Here is a 14,630-nt window from a genome sequence, read left to right on the forward strand (position 1 = left end):
TAGACTCAGTCATTTTTAAACGGGTTATTTATCCTGTCCTAAAATGTCTAATATCCTTCTAAATAACAATTTTCATTTTATTTATGTTAAATTTTGATGAAAATTGTTGACTTTTTAAGGATTTGACTTTCCACTAATGTCTTCATAAATATATAAAAAAAGAGTACAATAAAAATAAATATAAAGTTAAACTTAAAAAACAACTTATTCAAAATTAAAATATCCGCGATTTGAAATAATAAAATGTTAAATAATTGCATTTAGAATTATATATATATATATATATATATATATATTGATAGGAAATGTTGTTGATACCAAGCATATGCATGATTTCATAAAATTTGAGAAGGTAATCCATTCAGAGTTTAAAAATAAGGACGCTATGTGCGTTCATAGTAATTAATTAAAGACAAACTGGCATTACTTGAAATGAAAAAACCACTAAAAAAGAAATAGAATAATTTTAAGATAAGGTCCACCCTACTCATTTCATAATTGAAAGTGACTACATATATACAATACAGTGGAGAAAAATACTGTGACACCAAACCACCACACATACGTAACTTTAAAATAAACTTTTTCAGACGATGATTTTGACTTCAATTTCTGAAATTGCAATTTCTTTCGAACTAATTTGGAATCGCAGTTTCAGACCTTGCTTTTTGCGTCTTTCTTACCTAGAATTCTGACTGTTAAATACGGTAGGTTAATTTTTTTTTATAAATTTTTCATATCAAACTCTAAAATAAAACTATGGATGAGAGTATATATTGCGTAAGTGAGATCCTAGATTTATACAAGTTGTGAAACTTTACAGCATAATAGTTATTCTTTCCTTTCTTATTTATATCATTCAAATTATAACTGGTGTGATATAGTTTTTCTTTTAAGACTCGATTTATGCATGATTTATAATATGTTTAGTGTTATTATTTTTATATTAAATCACACCTAACTAAGAGAAATTGTACTGAAAAATTATTTGACTAAAGAGCAGAGTATTAATGGCATGGATAGATTTTAAAAATGTGATCAATGTAAGATAAACTAGGAAACAAAATATTGAAGAATTTAATTGTAATGAATTTTATCACGAATTATTATATGTACGCTAAATAATATTCATATATATTTATAACATAACAGTTTGGAGCTTTTTTCTACGGTAATGTCAATCATTACTAACACACCTCACCTCATAAAAAAAATCAACTTTACATATAGAATAAATAATTAAGTGCATCATCAAAATTTACTAATCTTTTTAAAGTGTTCTTCTTAGCAAAAGTATTAAAATTAAGACATCTTAAAAAATCATTGAATAAATTTTAAATAATGAAAACTATTTATGTTTGAAAAAAAAAAGGTATGATTTTTACAAATAATAATGGAGGAAGTTACAAATATTCTCCTCTACGTACGAATTATTGGATTTATGCATTAAAAGCAAAACTCTTGTGTAAACTGGTTATTGAATTCCACAAAAAAGAAAGGGTGATTAAAAAGAAAAATAAAGTTATACTTTCTCCAAAATAGTGGCGAGAATATGATTGAAAGTGACATTAATAGCAAGATTGGAAAATAAAGTTATACTTTATCGGGATCTTTTGATGTGGATATAATTAACTATAAACTAAATCTACAATGATCAAATTAAAAAATGAAAACAAGAAAAAGAAAAGATAAACCTATATTAACATATATGCTATAAAGGGGAGATCGATAGCAAAATGATGTACACAATATCCTATGAGGAAAAGGTGAAAAAATAAAAGTTACCATATATATATATATTTTAAAGCCATAGGCATGGTGTCCCTTTTCATGTAGGATATTTTGCGCATTTGATAAATTGTAGAAATTTTATATATCACTAGCTACCCTCTTTTCAAATTTTATAGAGCTTTAAAATATTAGCATAGGGAGCCATAGCAAAGCAATGAGAAAAAAAGAGTAATCACCCACACAAAAATTACCCTAACCCTTTCTTAAGGAACTTTGGCCATTCCAAGTTCATAGATAAAAAGGATAATTTAAGTTGAAGTGTTGAATCCAAATATTAGTGTTATACTAAAATTATTTATTTATTAATTTAAGTTTTTTTAAAATTAAATATTTTTGTTTAAAGTAAAGATAAATAGTAAAAATAAAAAGGTAAAATTAAAATAAATTTAAGAATATAAACAAAGAGATAAAGATAAAGAGATAAAACTCTTAACATGCTGATGAAGGTTGATTTGCATATTCTAGGGATATGATATGTAAATGGAAGAACAATTTTTAGTGTAATAAAGCCAACTTTTGCATACAAATATATTTATTTACCCTATGATAAATCTCAATTGAATTGTGAACTTTCTAAATTATTCATAGAGAAATTCCTTTAGAGTTATAATAAATTAATCAACATTGTATAATAAGAGTTTAAATATATCTAATTATAATTCATATATTCTTAGTATTAATTCTAATTAGTTTTTTTTTCTCAACCATCTAAGTTTTCTAATTAAATCAAATATCAAATCAACAAGTAAAAGACTATCAAATTCATGAATAATTATAATAACAATAAAGTTAAGCAAGGTTACTAAAATGTTTCTTCGCTTTTAGATGTTTAACTAATAAGAAACACAATTTTCTAGATACTAAATATACCACTTTAAAAACAAGACAACATTTATGAGTATCTTTCATATTTTTCTTTTTCTTTTTGAAATCATATTTCTTTTGTATTTATTTCCTCCAATTGCTTTGTTTTTCTTTCAAATTACTTTTAAAAATAATGATGTGTTTTGTATGTTTTTCTAACTATTTAGGATAGTACTGTTGACCTTAATCCATTGTATAACATTTTTCCCATTTTTTAGTGTGTTAAATATTAACTTCAAACTTGGAACTCCTACTATTTGTTTCTCTATTAGGCTCAAAATCTGAAATAAAAATTTGTATTTGGATCAATTGATAAAAGATAATTCATGACAGGTTTGTTTTTTTAGCGTAGTGGTTATAAAAACAAAACATCTTTGATACTTTCCTCGCAAAAATATTTAATTAAGAAATTAAAGATACATTGAAACTCACGTTAGCTTTATCATTTGAGCAACTTAAAGAAGATGAAGATAACTAATATTACAAACATACTTCTTCATTATCTTTTAACATCATAAAAATTTTGTTTGGACATTCAAAAGCAATGTTTCCAAAATCAAAGCATGTAAAACACTTATTTCACTTGCTTTTTTTCTTCAAAATTATGGGGTTAGATATTTCCTCGGGTTTACAAGCACAAGATGAGTAATTAGATTTATAATATTTACTATGATCTTTGAAAGTTTTTACCATCTCTTGGTTGGTCTCTCCATGTGGAATAATGGGATGTAAATTTGTAGCTTGATGGACTAGTTCCTCCAAAGTCCTGTAGTCAATGAGTTCCACTATATTTCAAGTATCATGATTGAGACCATTCATGAACCTTGCAAAAGTGTTTTCAAATTTTGCCTTAATTTTACATGTAATGAGAAAAACTTTTATCTTATAATATTCTTCCACGCTCTTATGGCGTTGTTTAAGGCTTTAGAGTTTAAGAATTAACTCTATTTTTTTTAGAAAGAAGGAACAAATATTGATCGCATGTTGTTTAATGTTTTACTTGTTACTGAATTCTTTTTTTTAGTTCACAATCTCATGGTTCTACCAAATTAATCTATAATAAGAGGTGATAAAACTGATCATCCGACCTATTTAAGTTTAATTTGACATTAACTTGCTAAAAATGAGATGGGTCGGATTATCCTACCAATTCAAAATGCATTGAATTTTACATTTTGGTCTCACTTGTTGTCGGGGTGTTAAGTTAGTAACCTGGCCCATCCAGTTTTTTTTTTCTGTCATCAAAAGTCTAATATCACATGAAAATGAAATTTTTTTTTACATGAATAGGTATATATATCTCGAGCGTGAGACTAAACATTAATGGGTGGTCCGGTAGCGGGTGGAACAATATGTCCAGCAAACAACAAATATCTTTAGGATAGACTCTAACCATAACTCTGATAGCATGTTAAGAAGTAGGTTTTAAGCCTAACTCAATCCCAAAAAACCAGCTTGTAAGGTGAGGTTCGCACCCACTTATATATTCTAAATTGACTTTATCTCTAGTCGATGTGAGACTTCAAACAAAAACGACCTAATGATGGACTGTTGAGTTAATTTCAGGTTGAAAGGGCAGAAAGGAATTGTAATCCAGACTGTTTCAAATCTGGACTAAGTTGTATCAGACTTCGATTGAGCTTTATTAGACATTGGTCAAATTATTATTAGACCTCAACCAAGTTGTAAGACTATGTTAATATGAAGTGTAATAGTTCGAGTTCAAATTTTTTTAATGAAGCTGAGTCTGCAGACTTGGATGACTAACCCACGAAGAGAGCCATTCCAGCTATCATGTTTGGCAGACTGGGTTGGTTCGGATTCCTGAACTAAAAATATTGTCCCACTTTGTTTTTTTTTCCTTAACAGACTGACTCATCAAACTTGGTCTTTTTTACCATTCCTTTGCATAATCTTTAATCTCTAAAATAGTAATTTTAACTATATATAATTTCACCAACTTCATGACAAAAAAAAAATATTGAATCTACTTTCCTCTTCCATTTTGTGTACACATAGGATTAAAATTGCCACTAAAATTTAGAACTATTTCATTATGTTTGGTAATTTTCTATTGGAACAATTTTCCAAGAACTTAGAAAAACAAGATGAACAACAATGTAGACTTGATATAATCTTATAGGCGTGAATACACATTTTTCTAAAAGAAATATTCCGTCCCTTATAAGAGTGAAGGGGATCACGAAATCCGCTTTTGAGATACAAAGAAGAAATACAACGATAATACTCACTCTTAGTAATAACGTCAAACAAGAATAAAATTCTCACGAATTAATTTGTGTGTTAAGTGAATGATAGAATGAAGAGAAAAAGCCTCTCCTTTCAATAGAGCACATGATCCCTTTATATAGATGTTGATCAGACATCTTTCAAATCCAAGAGATACCAGATTCTGATTAGTTACATTTCTTGATTGTAACTTTTCATGAATGGTTGTAACTCTTCATGAATCTAAAAAATGTCTCCAATACTCTTAAATTCCAATAATCCTCCACCATTTGAGAGTGTTGTATAATTACTTAACACAAACATCAATTTAATAGTTGCAATCTTACACATAAATGAAAGTGTACACAAACTTGAACTTTGACTTAGTAGAATACATATTTCAGGAATTCGTATTTTATTGGTGTTGAAACGATTGAACCAACATAATACATAATGAAGTCTTGAAGATACTCTACATATAAGATAAATTATATATTCTTGTTATACTTGACACAATAGGGCCATGCGTCTATATCTATTCATAAGTGCAACAAAGTCATTCCCCCTTGACTTCTTGAAGCGGCCAAACTTCGCATTTACATAGGTTGATTTCTTAGGTAAACATGTTTCTGTGACAAAACATAAATTCAAGAAATCAATTAAGAATTAGTCAACCTCCTAAGCATCACAGATCTAAAGCACTCTTGAAATAATTATTTGTGCTTTCAATCATCAAATAAGAGATTTAATCTTATTGAACTTAAGACTCAATAATGTCATATTAAGCGTTAAGTTAAGATTCCCTTACTTATGATTAATCATGGGCTCTATTCCTATTCCAGTTGTCATTCTGGAAATGGAATCTTTAGTCAATGCCTTAGTAAATCCATCAGCTAAATAACTTTGTTCGTACGAAATCTACTGTAATAATTCCATCTTTGATGAGTCGTTGAACATAACTATGTCTCACACCAATATGTCTTGATTTGCCATTGTATACTTGACTATAAGTCTTTCCCAATGTTGCACCATTGTCACAATGTATTGCTATTGGTGATATTGTTTTGGTAACAATGGTATCTCGAACATAAGATTCTTCAAACATTCGACTTCCTTTCCTGTCGAGGCTAGAGCTACAAACTCTGAAGCCATAGCGGAATCTGTAATGTAAGTTTGTTTCTTTGACGACCAAGAAATTGCAACTCCCCCAAGGAGGAAAATCCAACCACTAGTTGAAGAGTGATCTTCTGCATTTGTAATCTAACTTACATCAGAATATCCTTCCAAAACTAAGGATAATCACTATATGCTAATCCATAATTAATAGTTTTCTTTAACTACTTAGGTACTCGACGTACTTCTTGCCAATGTGATAGACTAGGATTACTAGTATATCTACTTAACTTGCTTACCGCAAAAACAATATCTGGCCTTGTACTTGTCATTGCATACATTAAACTTCCTATTACCCTTGCATATTCCAGTTGTAAAACTGCTTTACCACCATTAGGTAATATTTTTAAACTAGGGTCCATAAGGGTTGAAACAGAGAGCATTCAGAATTGTTGAATTTCTTAGAGTACTTTCTCAATGTAATGAGATTGAGACAAAATTAATTTTTCATTTTCTTTCTTAATTTTTATACCTAGTATAACATCCGTTTCTCCCATATCCTTCATAGAGAAATAAGATGATAGAAATGTTTTGGTTAAATTAACTTGATCTAAATTTGTTCCAAAAATTAGCATATCATCAACATATAAGCAAACTATGACACCATTATAGTTGTCATCAAATTTACTATACACACACTTGTTTGAGTTATTTATCTTGAAACCATTTGATAACACAACATCATCAAACTTTTGGTGCCATTGTTTTGGCGCTTGTTTCAATCCATACAAGGATTTAATCAATTTACATACCTTGTGTTCTTGGCCTTTCATAACAAAACCTTATGGTTGTGTCATATAAACTTCTTCTTCTAATTCTCCATTCAAGAATGTTGTCTTGACATCCATTTGATGAATTACAAGTTTATGAATTGCTGCAAGAGCAATCAATATCCTTATAGTGGAGATTCTAGCCATTGGTGCATATGTATCGAAATAATTGATTCCTAGTTTTTGTCTAAAACCTTGTGCCACTAAACGTGCCTTGAACTTATCAATAGTTCCATCAGCCATCATTTTCCTTTTTAAAATCCACTTACATCCTATTGGCTTACATTTAGGAGGTAAGTCAACTAAGATCCATGTGTTATTTCCTAGGATAAATTCCATCTCATCATTAATTGCTTCTTTCCAGAAAGCTTCATCTTGAGACCTTATGGCCTCTTGATATGTCAATGGATCTTCTTCTATATTATAACAATATGAGAACTTTGTTAAGATACCATCTCTTGTACCTTCAACTAAATATACATGAAAATCTGAGCCAAAAGATTTTCTTTTCTTGCCCTTTTGCTTCTTTGAGTTGTGATGTAGAAGCATCACTCTGATTTAGAGTTTGATCATTTGATCCTTGATCAATTAAGTTTTGGTATAAATCCTCAATATTAGTTTTAGGAGTTAAATCCTTTGGACGAGGAATTGAAGAAAACCTCTTTTCATCAAATATTGCATCTCTTGATTCTATAATTGAATGAAGCGATACATAGTCATTTTGTTCTACTACATAAAATCTATATGCTTTGCTATATTCAGCATATCCTATGAAGATGCATTCGATTCCCCTTTCTCCTAATTTCTAGTGTTTGGGTTTTGGAACTTTTACAATTGCTTACAACCCCAAATTTTGAAATTATTCAAATTTGGCTTTCTTTTATACCAAAGTTCATATGGGGTTACATCATTCCTTTTTCGTTGGAACTCGATTTAGAATATAACAAGTCGTTAACATGGCTTCACCCTAAAATCCATCACTTAATCCTGAATAGGACAACATGGCATTGACCATTTCTTCTAAGGTCTTATTCTTTCTTTCTACTACACCATTTTGTTGTGGTGTATAGGTTGTAGTTGTTTCATGTATAATACCCATAGATTGAAAATAAATTGGATCATAATATTCATCACCCTTATCCGTTCTCAATCTTTTAACTTTAACACTTAGTTGTAACTCTACTTCATTTTTATAAACTTTAAATTTTTCTATTCATCCTTAGAAAACAAAAGATAAACATAACAATAACGAGAATGATCATCAATGAATGTTATTAAATATTTCTTATTTCCTAATGAAGGTGTATTATGGAAATCACATAAGTCATTATGCACTAATTCAAGCAATGTTGAATTCTGTTCAATATTAGGAAAATGATTTCTTGTTATCTTTGTCAACATACATGTTTGCATTTTTCTATGTTCAAATCAAAAGGAGGCATTAAATCAAATTTAGACATTGAATATAATAATCTATAATTATCATGCCCAAGACGAAAATGCCATAAAGAAGAATCATGATTGACAACATAAACAAAGTATTTCACATCATTTATTACACTTAGTTTGAACATATTATTATAAAGATATCCTAGTCCAACAAATACACCACCCTTAGATAATATGAATTTATCGATTCAAATACCAATTTAAATCCCAATCGATTCAAGATTACTCCAAAGACTAAATTTCTTCTTAATTCTAAAGCATATAATACATCTCTTAAAACAAGTGATTTTTCAGAACTAAGTAATAATTCTACTTGTCAAACACCGAGGACTTTAGCCATAGAATCATTTCCCATGTAAAGAACTTCCCCATTGTCATCTTCTTTAAAAGTTTTGAATAGACAACGATCTTTACAAACATGTCTTGAAGCCCATGAATCGATCAACCATTAATCATCAGTCTACACACATAAGATTTCAGAAACCATCTCCACAAAATTCAAGATCAAATTATGTGCAATTTGTGTACAATTACCTTTTTTCGGTTGGCCTTGACTAGACTCACCTTGACCTTGTTTACCGCCATTCTTGGTCATCTTCCTTTTCCAGATTGTGCAATCCCTCTTTAAATGACCAAGCTTACCACATTCCCAACAATTTGCTTGTTGACTTTCTTTGCCGAATTTTGGCCTTTTGTTCATCTTTCCTTTATAGAAATTACGAAGCCTTTTCTTGTTATTTGGTATTATTTTTATTTTTTCATCTTCCACCATATTAATAGTAGAAGACTTAGATGATTGGAATCCTTTTGACTGTCTTGCAGATGGATCCCTTCTTCTATCCGAAGATGAGCAACCAATTGTTCGACATTCATATCATCTTTATTATGTTTTAGAGAATTTATAACATCTTTCCAATTTGGTGGTAGTTTGTCAATTATAGAAGAAACAATAAATGTCTCATCCATTGCAATATTACGTTGCTTGAAACTTCCTAGGATTCTTTGGATTTCATGAAATTGTTTCATTATTGGTATAGCATCAATCATTTTGTAATTATTAAAATTACTAACCAGGAATTTCTTGCTTGATGCATCTTCATAAATGTATTTGCTTTCAAGTTGATCCCAAAGTTCTTTTGCAGAATCCACATATTGATATATGTCAAATAAAGGATCAGATATATCATTCAGAATGTGACCACGACAGACATAATCATCATTTCTCCCATTTGTTCCTTTTCCGTTGTTCCTATAATGTCTCGCTTTCGCTTTCTTTGGGTTAGGGAGAACTTAGAACATATGCCACATTTAGAGCCGAGAGAAGGAAATGCATCTTCTTTTGCCATTGTCATAAACCAACGCCTTCAAACTTGTCTAATTTGTGAAAGTTTGCAGACATCTCACGAATTGTTGTCATCTTAGAGAAGATATTGCTTTTAGACTGTTGGAAGAATTTTCCAAGATCTTTAGGAAACAAGATGAACAACGGTTATTTTCGCCTATAGGCAGCGGTTCCGCAACCAAGACATATACAAATGAGGCAAAAAAGTATGCCCCTTTTTGCCTCGGTTGTGAATCGAGGCAAAAGGGGGTAGGATTTCGCCTCAGTTCCTACAGAACCGAGGTAGTATCTCCTCAATAGATGAGCATCATGATGAATCTAGGTTTATTTCTTTGCTTGTTTCGTTTGGTCGCACTGTGGTGGTGCTTCGATTGGGGTGCGATGTGTGGTTCTCCCTCGCTAAGATGAAACTGATGCAATCTAGGGTTCATAGCGGCACGAGACTCGTGCATCTGATTCGAGAAGAGTTCACGATTTATGGGTTTTGTTGCAGGTACCATTACGAGGAGACGAACTCACGAGGTTGAACAGCGGCTCGATTTAGGGTTCCATGGCATTTGGGATTTTTTGATTTCTGGGTTTGCAGGTGATGAAGATGAATGTGCGAGATGATGGAGTTGATTTCACGGTGCTCATGGAGGTTGGCGACGATGGCATGGTGCTCACAACGATGACATAGTGACGGCAAAGGACGATTAGGGTTTCTGATCTTATGCAGGTCTGTTCATGGCGAAGAAGATGAATGATGGCGCGTTCTTCTTGCGCCCCTATGCAGATTTCTCTTATCGAGTTGCGATGTAGATGGAGGTTGCAAGGCTCCGGCAGAGCTTCGTGAAGATGGCCATGGAAGATTCTCTATTGCAATGAAGATGGTGAGGACGCGATTCTGGTGGCGTGTTAATGGAGGATAGTGGCGGCGCTAGGTGGCTGACGACAAGGTGGCTAGGGTTTCACCCAGTGGTGGTGGAGGTCGTAGGGGAAGAAGAAGAACGAGGAGGCGCGGGCTAGGGGAAGAAGAAAATTGTGTAAACTCTTTTCAAGTTTCAGTAATTTGAACCAGTGAAAGAACACTACTAACTCGGCTCATCTGCTAACCGATGCCTAAAGAGCTAAAAAAAATTCAAAATAACCTATATGCCTCGGTTATAAGGCAAACCGAAACATAAATGCCCAATGACATCGGTGTAGAAGACCGAAGCAGTAGGACTTTGGCAAAAAGTTGTCAATCTGACTTGTAAAGGTTTAGGTGGATTTGCAGAGAGTTTTATGCTTTGGTTTCGTAACTAACTGAGGCAGTAGAGTGCATAGGCTTCGATTTGCACTGAACCGAGGCATATAAGTTTTCCATAATTACAAAAATACCACCGCGTCTTAAAATGCTTCGATTTTGTGAAAACGGAAGCGCATTAGGCGCATTAAAAGACCGGTTTTTCACTAGTGAATGTAGACTTGATATAATCTTCTAGGCGTGAATACACACTGATGGAAGAATGATTTGGCTTATTCGGGTGGAGGAACAAACCAACCAAACTCTCCTCTGATCTGGACCTTAGAAGCATGCAGCAATGGAAGAGGTGCTTGGGTAACGTAGCGGAATGGATTGAAGAATGATGATGATGACTAGAGGAAGCATAAACTATGGAAGTCACTCTTCAAACAGTGTTCGGTGGCTGGATTGAAGGAAAATGGATGATTCGATGATGAAGATAGGGTTGAGACAGAGGAAAATTGAATCGAACAATGGTTCGGTGATGAGAAATTGATGAAGCGGTGATGGAGAAAATGGACTGAGGGAAGAGGATTAGGTGCTGAAATATGATGGGGATGGTGGATAAAGTTGCTAGGATTGGCAACCTAGCTAGGGAGAGAGGCTAGAGGAAACTCTCAAGCTCTCTCTCGGTGACCTTCAACAAAAAAAAGTTCTGGACAGAATCAACAGAAAACAATTCTTCATTCAAATCAAATGTCCTTTTTACAATGGCTAAGCAAGCTATTTAAAGGAAACAAAACAAGCTCCTGGTTCACTCTAATGTTATCAATGACAGTTGTGCAAGGGTGAAGAAACGTGAGTGGCTACGTGGGCAACAAGCTTGTAACAGCACATGGACAACAAGCTTGGTGCAGCTTCAACCGCTGAGCTCAAACCCTCATCCGTTGGGCACTAGGATTCTTCAACTTCAACCAAGCTATTGGTTCGAATATGTCTCATGTGGGCTTCCAAAGCAGCTTGTAGACAACTGGACAATGCCTTTATGCATCCAAGTGAGATTCCAACATTCCTCCAAGTGAAGATTTGGCTTACTTCTCCATTCTTGATGTTTCCTTGCTTCTTGATTTATCAAGCTTCTTGGCTAGTTGATCCATGATCTCCTAGCTTTATTAGACCCTACAAAACACATATAAACATATTAAAGAGAATCCTTCTAAAACTTAAAGAAAGAAAATCAAGAAAGAGCTTCTGAAAGTCCTTCTCTAACTTCCCTTTCTTAGCCTTAGCTTAAGTTGGTATTCCTTTGAATGGAATGCCCTAAATGGGTTTCCATCACACACTTTCCTAAAAGTAATATTTCGTCCCTTATAAAAGTTTTGGGGATCACAAAATCCGCTTTTGAGATACAAAGAAGAAATACAACGATAATACTCACTCTTAGTAATAACGTCAAACAAGAATAAAATTCTCACGAATTGATTTGTGTGTTAAGTGAATGACAAAATGAAGAAAAAAGTCTCTCCTTTCAATAGAGCAAGGACCCTTTATATGGATGTTGATCAAATATCGTTCAAATCCAAGAAATACCAAATTCTGATTAGTTACATTTCTTGATTGTAATTTTCATGAATGGTTGTAATTCTTCATAAATTTGAAAATGTCTCTAATATTCTGAAATTCCAACATTTTCTTCATTTGCATCCTTTCCTCTTATTCTTCCTCTCCCTTCCTTCATTACATCTATTCCATTTCGTCGAAGGAGGAAACTTTTGAATATCTTCTCACTTTTTTTTCTCCTCAATCTTTCCTTTTCTTTTTCTACCAAATTTTGGAGTTATTATGTGACCATTTGTCTTCTCTCCAAGTTCAGCCACGACCTCTCTTGGGCTTTTAGGAGGGCTTGGAGACATTTCAACAAAAGATTAAGAAAGCAACATGAAAGAAAAATAAAAATATGTGGATTAAATCAGACTATTATTTACTTATATTTCTAAATATTTCCGCTCAAAAGTGTGTGACTTGGTACAAAATTTTCACAGGATATGTGGTTCAATCAAACACGCAAAAAGTTCTAAAAATATTTCAAAATTTTCAAATATATTACATATACTTTCTAGTAAAAGAAGAACAATCACCAAAGCACTTATGAGAATTTTAAATATACAAAATTCTAAAGATTTTAGAAGAAATGTATCTTTACTATTTATCTTATAACAAATCTTAAATCATATCATCACTTAAATAAATTACTCAAATTTTAATTTATTAAATAATTAATCATAAATCAATTGACCGTAATATCAATCTCTTGATAATTATAATCAATCACCAATATAGATTAACATTTTAAATATGTTCAATTAACCTATTTCTAGATTAATTCCAATGAAGTGTTCTTGTCAACATTGTAGATTTAAAATTGTTTTCCAATGTGAATCGAAACTCAATTAAACAAATAAAAGGTGATCAAACTCATATGGCATTAATGGTAGATAAGAAAAATACAATTGAAATAAAACATTCATAAATTCAAAATCAAGTATATACATGGATTTGCATGTAGTGACATCCAACACGTACAAAAATAAAATTAGTCAATCATAATCTCAGTAAAGAATAGTTTCTTGTGGATGAAAGTCATTTCTTGATGAATAATTGAATATATGATTTCTATTATAATTAGTTGTTTTAAAAAAAATAGTTTATTTTATCTACCAAAAGTTATGTAACATAAATCTTCATTTATAAGAATTTGGGCTAAAACTTATTTATCAAATCTTATTTTCTTGATCCCATTTACGTGTTTTATCTTACACTTTCAATAAACTATCAAATTTTCTCTATTTACTAAAAAAAATAAAATAAAAATATACAAACTTTAAAATAAAAGAACTTTTAAACATATATATATATATATATATATATATATATAATAAAAAAAATGAAAAAACAACTTTTCAGAAAAGGTTTACTATTCATTTGATTGGTTAGGGTCCCCAAATTTAAAGGAAAAAAGAAAGTGTTTCAGTTGAGGGTACTTTATTTCTTCTCAATTAATTAAACAAGGAAATGGAAAGAAAAGAAATGCAAAGTAAATTAAAAGAAATAATATCTTATTTTCATTGATACTGTTTATTAACTATATGCCTAGGTCATGTTTCTATATCAAGCTCTATGATTTGTAACTTTAGTTCAAATCGATGCATATGACCAATTTCAATCATCTTGATAGGGACCAGGGTGTATTGTTTTCATTATTTCACACATATCTGAATAATCTAATATCAAAATGAAATTTAATTAATTTTAGAAACCGTGAAGGAAAATATTAAGTATTGTTGGTTAAATAGATTACTGTTTTAAATACAGTAACCGAACTGTTAGGTTAGTTTTTACTTTCTGTTATCTTCCCTTCCCCTTCAGAACTCTATAAATAGAGTTTTCCCCCTCAAACATTTATCTTGTAAGAACATACATATTTCTTCAAGCAATAATATCAGTGATTCTTTTCTTCCAAGGGGCCAACAGGGTTCTGTTTTTACTAACCTGTAATTGTGCCTTTCTCCTTCTTGTTTTTCTGGTCTTCTCTCCCGTCGTCTCCGGCAAAGGCAGCTGCTTGCTCCGACGACTGTCTTCCATGAAGACCTAGAACCTTCTCTTCACTCACGAGACGCGTCCAGTCACTCACCTTATCGCGAGACATCTATGCAGGAGTATTTTTGCGTTTTGGGTTAAAGGCCATTGGGCCTGTCTTTTATCAGCCTGGCCCATTCTCTTTATGGTATCAAGAGCAGAAATCATA

This window comes from Vigna umbellata, chromosome 3 (assembly GCF_029865625.1).
Source record: "Vigna umbellata cultivar VRB3 chromosome 3, Vumbellata_1.0, whole genome shotgun sequence".
NCBI lineage: Eukaryota > Viridiplantae > Streptophyta > Magnoliopsida > Fabales > Fabaceae > Vigna > Vigna umbellata.